Source organism: Ooceraea biroi, chromosome 3 (assembly GCF_003672135.1).
Source record: "Ooceraea biroi isolate clonal line C1 chromosome 3, Obir_v5.4, whole genome shotgun sequence".
Lineage (NCBI taxonomy): Eukaryota > Metazoa > Arthropoda > Insecta > Hymenoptera > Formicidae > Ooceraea > Ooceraea biroi.
In genome coordinates this window covers 968,824-977,265 of record NC_039508.1, presented here as the reverse complement: position 1 = coordinate 977,265, position 8,442 = coordinate 968,824, and positions in this window count along the sequence as shown.

Sequence of the window (8,442 nt, the reverse complement as noted above, 5' to 3'; positions counted from 1 at the left end):
CGAATTGCGCGAGTCAATCCCCCTTTGCCTTTCTTCTCTTCCTACGACCCGCACGAGTTTCAATGGTAGACGGAAGTTGAACCGCCCGGTACGCTTAATACGGAAATTTCCGCCTGCGAGCGTACAAATCGAGAACATGCTGGCAATATATTCAAAGTGTCTGCCTTCTGAAAGTCCTTGACTCGCGTAAAGGTGCAATCCTTTCTGAATTTGGAGCCCGTCCGCGGCTGCTTAATATGCGGACCGAATTTCGGGTGAGTGAAAGACTTTAGCGATTTCCTAATGTGACACAGACAGAGATTTCCATTATTTATAGTGTGTTTGCGCGTCTAGAAAATTCCGACAAGTTCGTTGAACAAATTCTTATATTTCCCATCATGTATAATGAAGGATCGGTGCGTCATGATTTTAATGGAATTTCAACATATTGTCGAAATTTAGACAATTAGTACATGTGACGCGATCCAGAACAAAGGGACGTCCTGTGCAATTCGCAGGGAATTATTTGTTTCCATTTCGCAAATGCTCCATCTGGTCTGAATAGCTTGCAATGCTACCTGACGGACTGGCTGTTGGGGATAATCCAGAAAATACCACGTTTGAGGGTGGAAATCACAATGGTGATGTTTTCAAAGAGCTTTGCAACCTCTTTGACTTACGCCGCAATAATATTCTCGGTGAAACGGTGCGTGCACACAATATCATATATGATCACGATATGAAGCTTGGATACACATAGCTCTGCTAATAAATGATATCACGAAAGTTAATGATCTCGAAAAAGTGAGCAAAACTTGACACCAAAAAAGTATATTTTTTGTAATATTTTATAAATGAAATCCTCGTAAAATAAAACTGCAGCTATTTCAAGTTTACCGTAGTGTTAAAATTATTGCATTATATTAGGTATACAAATTAATTCGGTACTTTTCCTGAAGAAATTAAGCCATTATTACAAAAAAATAATAAAAATGTCAATCTTCGAAATATTCTCTATCATTTTCTAATACTTTTCTCCATTTATCGGACAGCTGACAAATTCCCTCTTGAGAAAAAGAAAGTAAATAAAGGCTCAATTTTTTAAAAGAAAAGAAAAGCACCGAATTACATTTGTACATCTAATAATATGATGTTTTTCTTTTATATTTGTACAGATGCAAGCATAAGGAGCTCAGACTAAGAGCATTCTGTCATATTAAAACTGAGGGAACGTTTAATTAATTATACAGAGTGGAACTCGAGACCAATTAAATTGCATTATCTGTTCTATGTAACAAATGAAATTACATGAATATATAAATTTTAAGTATTAATTATGTATAGCAAAAAGGAGAATTTACACGTGCAAACGTATTTCAATCTCTTCGCGGTGGTTATATTCCATTTTATAATGCTCGCAATTTTCCCAAAAGTCCTCAACCGCGCGAATGGAAGCTCGTGGAGGCAAGGTACTTTGATTTCAGCCGATTTGAAGATGTGGCGGCTCCAGTCACGATGCGCGGACGCTATATACGTGAATGCTCCTTGATGTTAAGTGCAAACGCAGCGTTCGGAACTTTGGTCCTCGAACTACAGGAATTCCTCTAACCAGAGAGCTATCTTCTATAGTTTGAATACGCGCCGAGAGGAACAAGGGATCGAATCGCCTTGCGCTCCCCTAATTTAGAAAATTTTAACTTGCCAGGTCAAAATCACAACCAGAGGATCTTTAAAGAGACTGAGATCGTGACACCATTACAACGCGATTGTATTTCGATGGTACGACAAAACACAGTCGTGACACAATGACACACACAAAAAAACAACATTGTAGAACCTCATCGGAAATCAATTGTACTGTATTTTCGATATCAATTTGCTCCACGCAGTGATTTAATGCTATTTATATGTTCTCCAGTAGGGTTACGCGTCAATTTTATCGTTATATTCACTGCCGTTGCAACGGGCGTGCGGAATTGCAAATTAAAATTGGAAGAGCTATTCAATCTAAAGGGTTGTCCATTAACTGCTGATTTACTAACAACCTAACCGTTGCACGCATTGATTGATTTGTTTTTTAATTCGCCATGCAGTTCCGTTGCCTTGTTGTCGGTTATAATATTTCTGTTGATCGTATCATTTCACCCTTTCATTATAACAATTGTTAATGGAATTGTACTGACGCATTGATTCCATTAAACTTGATTAAATTAAATGTGACTGATCTTCTTTGTACTATGAATACTCTACTGATCTAAAATCTAAAATATTGTGTATGTTATTATGTTATGTGATATATAATAAATACTGATATACTTTTATTTCTAAATAGCTTGTAATTTTATACTGATCAATTATTGATTAACAATCTTATATTAATAATGTTTCCATTGATATAAACAACAGTATTTTTGTATTAAAACCCATTAAAATCGCAAACACACATCTGTTCATCTTCTTAAAAATAAATCTTCTCTGTTTTATACACGATGTTTTACATGACGAGATATATTAATATCTTTAATTATATCACTCGAAGCACTTGCTTCGGTAATGAAAGCGCAGTCACCCAATTTTATTCATATAACATCGAGTTAGTTTGCACGGTCCTCTTCGTTCAACGCGGCATCACCAAGTAGATCATCTCGACCCGATTACTAAATTATGCGATCTCTGACTATGTCCGCGCTAAATTCTCTCTCTCTCTCTCCTCCTCTCCCTCTCCCTCTCCTCCTCCTCCTCTCGCGCACACATCACCAAATGTGTATGACCAATATTTAACGGCTATTACTGCCAAAGAGAATTTACCTTACCGCGCCGTGGGGGCTAACCGGGGTCCCCTCAGGGGCGACAGGGTGTAGCGCACCGTACATGCACCACCACGCGCGCAAATTACGCGACAGCGGGTATCTGCTATTGATTTACCGGTAGCAGGTGCATGCAGACGGAATGAATTCTCGTCCGCCATATTATCGGGACGAATTTGCCTGTCCACGTGGTCGCATCGTTCGTGCCGTGCAGACGCAGAAACTACTTGCATCCACCATCGGTCATCCACCATCGTCTCGCATCCCTCTGGCCTTGTGACTTTCAGCTTGTGCCGGGAATATCGACGACCGTGTATTTAAAATATATTGAATAATTGAACGTATGTATATTGGCATAATTATAACCGTGACATGTCCAATGTTTTATAAATACTTTATGCTGAATTAGTATTTATAAGGTTTAACATTATTGACAATATAAAAGAGAAAAAGAGAGAGAGGGAAAGAGAATCATTGCGACACACATTTTCGATGGCTTGTGCGAATTAGATATACAAATACCTCCGATTATTGCCAAATGATAATAACAATGGTACGAAATACAGAGCGTGACCGCTACGGTAATTGCGACTATTGTTTCAAAGTGACGTCATTCGTCGCTTTTGTGTGAATGCTGGTATAGAGATAATTACCGGTTTCTCAGTATAATTAGGCCAATAGAGACACGAAACACATGTAACTAACGTATTAATTCTGCTTTAGTAGATGAAACTTTCAGAAAGAATTGAAGAACAGGGATCGATCGCACCTTTGCTCTACGATGAATGTAGCGTACTTAATCGCATTGAATTAAAATCATATTTATAAGAAGCATGAGTCATCATATGTCCAAACACGTGATAATAGGTAATGATAAAAGTAATAAACCTTCCCGACAATTCCCGCCTCGTATAACACCATCATTTATCATTAACGATGTATCATTAGCAATCTATTATCAACACGCATTTAATCATTACTCTCTTCTCTTTCCAAGCATACAAGTCATCAAACAACGTGAAAGAGAAGCGCGATACGAGCACGGAGAGGACATTGCCGGTTGACACGATGCATCTGTCTGACACGTACCAGCACAGGTAACGTATGCGCGTACATATTCATTCACACGGGGGTAGGTGCAACAACAAACATTTACAAACAACACATTTCGTGTATTGATAACTTGAAAATCTTCAAAGTGGGGTGCGGAAACGTACGTGAACTCTTTCAAGATTTTCAGTTCTGAATGCACAAAATGATAGTATTTCATTTGTAGTTCTTCCTAATAGTAATAGCTTCGTTTGGCGATGGTGAGTGCAGATACATGCTGAAGCGACATGTGTATCTATATACATCTGTGGGATCTTTTCATCCCCAAGAGAGGAGGAAACCGGTCCATTCGTGCGCGCCACTGTTCAATGATGGCCCCACGCCATCCAACAGACGCACGCCAGGCAGATTTCACTTTATTGAGATTGCCGCATGACTGTTCTGGCCCTGCACCGTTGTCAGCAAGATCTATGCACCCATCTATACGATTCTGGGCGGATGCGATCCGTCTTTTATCTAGATCCAACGGCACGAAGCACGGCGTTGCACTATTCATCAGTGCCGTATTCCGTGTCACGTCGCGGTTCGATTTTCGTCTTATCCGTCTCGTATTAATCAGCGCGCTAGCTGGCGCACGAACGTGTACTCTTTCTCTACCGCTCGTTTTTCGCGTGTACATGAACAAAAAAAGCTCGATCGTGCCGGAAAGGCTCGTAACGACTGCGAGAGGCGGTTACACGCGCGTCCGCTTGCCGTACGTTCCTTCGCGCGAAAAAATCCCCCGACGTGAAACCAAATTGTTGATCCGAGCAGACCGCGGCATCCTCGGCGCCGTCTAATATCGATTACCGCTAGTTGCACGTCCGGTCTATTAAAATCGCTCGACGAAGGGAGAAAATCGCACGGTTCAGCTTTAAGCTGACGCGATCGGAAACGGAAAAACATTTAACGTTCTTAAAGCTCGCGAGTTCGTCCCTTTTTGCATTCCGCCTTTTCGCTCGATGCTGTTTCACCCGGAATCTTCCCCGCCCGAGTATGTTTGATGATAACGCATCGGTGGAAGAAGCATCAGAGCCGCCGTCGTGCACGTCGTCTGGGATGGAAAAACTGATTTATTGCTTCGCAGCGTCAGACTGCCGACTATCATAAGAAATATTACGACTAGCTTGGAGGCTGCCACTATCCACGGGAAATGCGTGGCGTTAGCGAGATGCCAAACGCTCGAAAGACACTCGGGGGAGACGTGCAACTTTAATAAGACATTTTCCGTAAGGGCGTCGCGCGCGACCCGCTAAATCCCGATAAGGATCGGCAAAATGATGGCAATCGTATCGCCGTACGACGAGATCCCCGACGATCCATGAGAACGATAAAAAGCGAAAGGGGGACCGAGCGTGCGTTTCATTTGCGGAATTACGACTGACCATTCACGAATCTCGTGGCTTTATTGATACGCGTCAAAGCATCGCGTCTGTTATCCTGCCGCGTCTCTTCACGTCCCTATCTCCGGGACAAAACTGTCCCAAGGTAAGATATGTCATCAAAAGTATACTACCATAATGCATGAACTCCGACTCCTGCAATCTCGTTCACGTCACCGGAACATCCGTCTTGTCATGCAAACAGAGGTACTCGATTACATTTTTGTCATTTATGTTATTTAGGCTGCCGCTGCCGCTACTGTCTATTAATCCGTGTCATTAGTAAATGAATTAGTAAATGAATTAATATTCCCATTAACCATTAACAGGAGGCATTCTTTGTTCACGTAAAACTGATCGGCGGAAGAAAATCAACAAAGGTTTTATTCGCGTCTTGCCTCGATGTCAGGGTGATCGATGGAGACTGATATTAATTGTACCGATGGAGGGATGAAGGTTAGCCGGCTATTTAACGATATAAAATAAAATGTTTGACAAAAACCGTAGATGCGACGAAATAGAATTAGCGAATAAATAAGCTAACTTGTCAACCGAAGCAAACTTGATCGTAAATTCTGCGATGATATGACGCATTAAAGATCGATATAAAGTATCGATTTTAGTTAGTAATAGCCTGTTCGAAATGGAAGATAGGAGTGAGCAACATTAATTACGTGACGTAAAGGTGAACGACATGTACTAAAGTCGTTACCAAGGCGACAGCTAGATTAAAAGAAAATAGGATCCTGTTTTATCGGAGGAATTAAGAGTGACACTGTGCTTTTCTATCATAAGCTTGATAATTGTTAGAAACTCATTAACAGAGAATACATACACACACATATACATATGTATGTTGTATATTTAAAATAAACATATTAAAATTATAAAAGGATACTGATGCTCTCTATGTAGCGACCGTGAATTTTATCATTTGAAAATATCGAGGTCAATCGATCAATAAACCATTAAAACGAGCGATAGTTTATGAAAATTGATGACTGTCATTGAGAGAAAGGGAGATCCAAAATCCGCTCAGCCTCGATTTATTACTTTCAAGCAATACAGCGCACGATTATCATGATACGGGTAACAAACAGAACTGGAGCGGCTCGTTACGTCACGTGTCGCAACGTGGAAATATATTATCGCCGTGACACATGTATCCACGTGTCGACATGTCATTTTGCATAATGCAAAGAAACTGATTTGGTTTGTGCAACCATTCTTGTGTCATATTTTGACTGACGTACATACGAACGCTACGAAAATTATGATGTTGTCATCCAGATTGATTTAACTGCTGTCATGTCTCTTAAAATTACTTATCCGTTGGTCGTGAAAAATTATATTTAGTCATAAAAACATTTAATATACACAAAAATAACTAGTTAAATGTTTCCATAGCAAAATTAAAATTTTCTTCGTTATTTTCGTTAATACATGTGAGGACAAAATTCCTCGTGCTTTAGCGTGGCTTAAAAATGCCGTCTTCGTAGATATTCTCGGCAGCTTCCGGTGAGAATTATCACCGCGCGAAGAAGCAAATGCGGCTATTAAAACAAACACTCGGGTACGTACAATTAGGTACGATCCGAGAAATTTATGAAGTGATCCCGGGAGATAGTTAAAACGTGGTATCGTTACGCGCAGCTCATTCATAACCCACATGGGGTATTTAAGACCACTTAAAAGTCATTTGCAGTAAAAACGAGGTGCCGTTAAAGGATGTTAAGCACCATGGTGTGTGCAGAGAGAAAGAGAGGGAGAAAACTAAGGTAGCCGGAAGCTAGTAGGTGGTTGGCAGAATGTAGTGAGTGTCAAGAAACAGTGGCCAAGTGTGATTGCGACGGAGAACGCGACGAAGAAAGGAACGTAGAACGGAACGGAAAGCGCAACTAGGCACATAAAAGCGCTGCAAAGGCGCAAAGAAAGCGTACACCCGAGCGAGGTGGTCCTTTTATTTTACACCGTCGGCTGCATTAAAGGATAGGGTTTACTTGTAAAAACGAAGAGGGAGAGTTTCCTTAAGGGCCTCGTTTCCTGTCTCCGATCAAAGTCGGCGGGTGCATGTAAATTGTTCGTTAAATCGCGGAAGTCGGGTGTCCGGTTGCTCTTCGGGCGCCTTTGTCTATCGGACTGTAGAAAATCAGTACCGGCAGAGAGATAAGGATATTCCGCGCTCCCCGTTTGATACCTTGGTCCTCGGCAAATGGAAGTGGAAACGAGAGCGAAACGAAGAGTAATTGGTTATTCGAGAAACCGAGATCGGATGTTCTTTCGGCAAGAGTAAGCATATTACGTTACTGTCAGATGTATATCGAGTGTCTGAACGACCGTGTCTTGCACTGCAAGGAGACAGGTCTGATCAAGACTATTTTCATCCCCTTTACAAAAGTGCGTCTGCCGATATTGCAGCTTTTTTTTGTCGTTATAAAATATAATGATATTCGGTGTCGTTTACAATAATACGGTACGTTTTACGGTATTCCACAGCATGCTACAACGATGAGACATCACACTCGTCATACATCCGGGATCGGTCCGGATTTTCCGCGTGCTTCGAAGAACCCGGGAAACCTCGACCCCTTTTTACTTAAATTTTATTTGCTCGGTTTGTCCAAGCATGAGGAAACTTGGCAGTCGTTTTCCGACAAGAATCCAGGATTAGGTCATGGAAATTACGATGACGTTCAGTGTTCAATCGATCGTTAAATAATTTCATTGTGGCCAGGGCGCGAAAGTTGCTCCTTGATAAAATGGACGGTGACTGATCGCGTACATCTAAATACGGCATCGCCCATCTAAATCCCACTGAGACGACCCTCCGAGGTCGAAAGTCGCGCGAGGGGTGATTAGACTTCGCAGTAACGCGCACCACGGCAAGCCGATCTTTCCGAGCGAGTGCTCGCGCGATCCCACGACACCACGAGGGCGAGGAAGTAAATCGTCCATTAAAGTGCGCGGAGTCTCGAAATGTCACTACTGCCATGGGGTGGTGGTGGTTGTCGAGGAGATCGCCGAGAAAGTACAAGTTCGACGAATCAAGGGAAACGGTTGATTGCTAAATGGGCTCCGAACTAATTTCACAGGCGGGGAAACACGCGGCCAAGTTTTTTTCCGCTCGCTTATACGGCCTCGGATCCGATAACGAGTCGATACCCTCCTTCCATGGCGATGCCGCG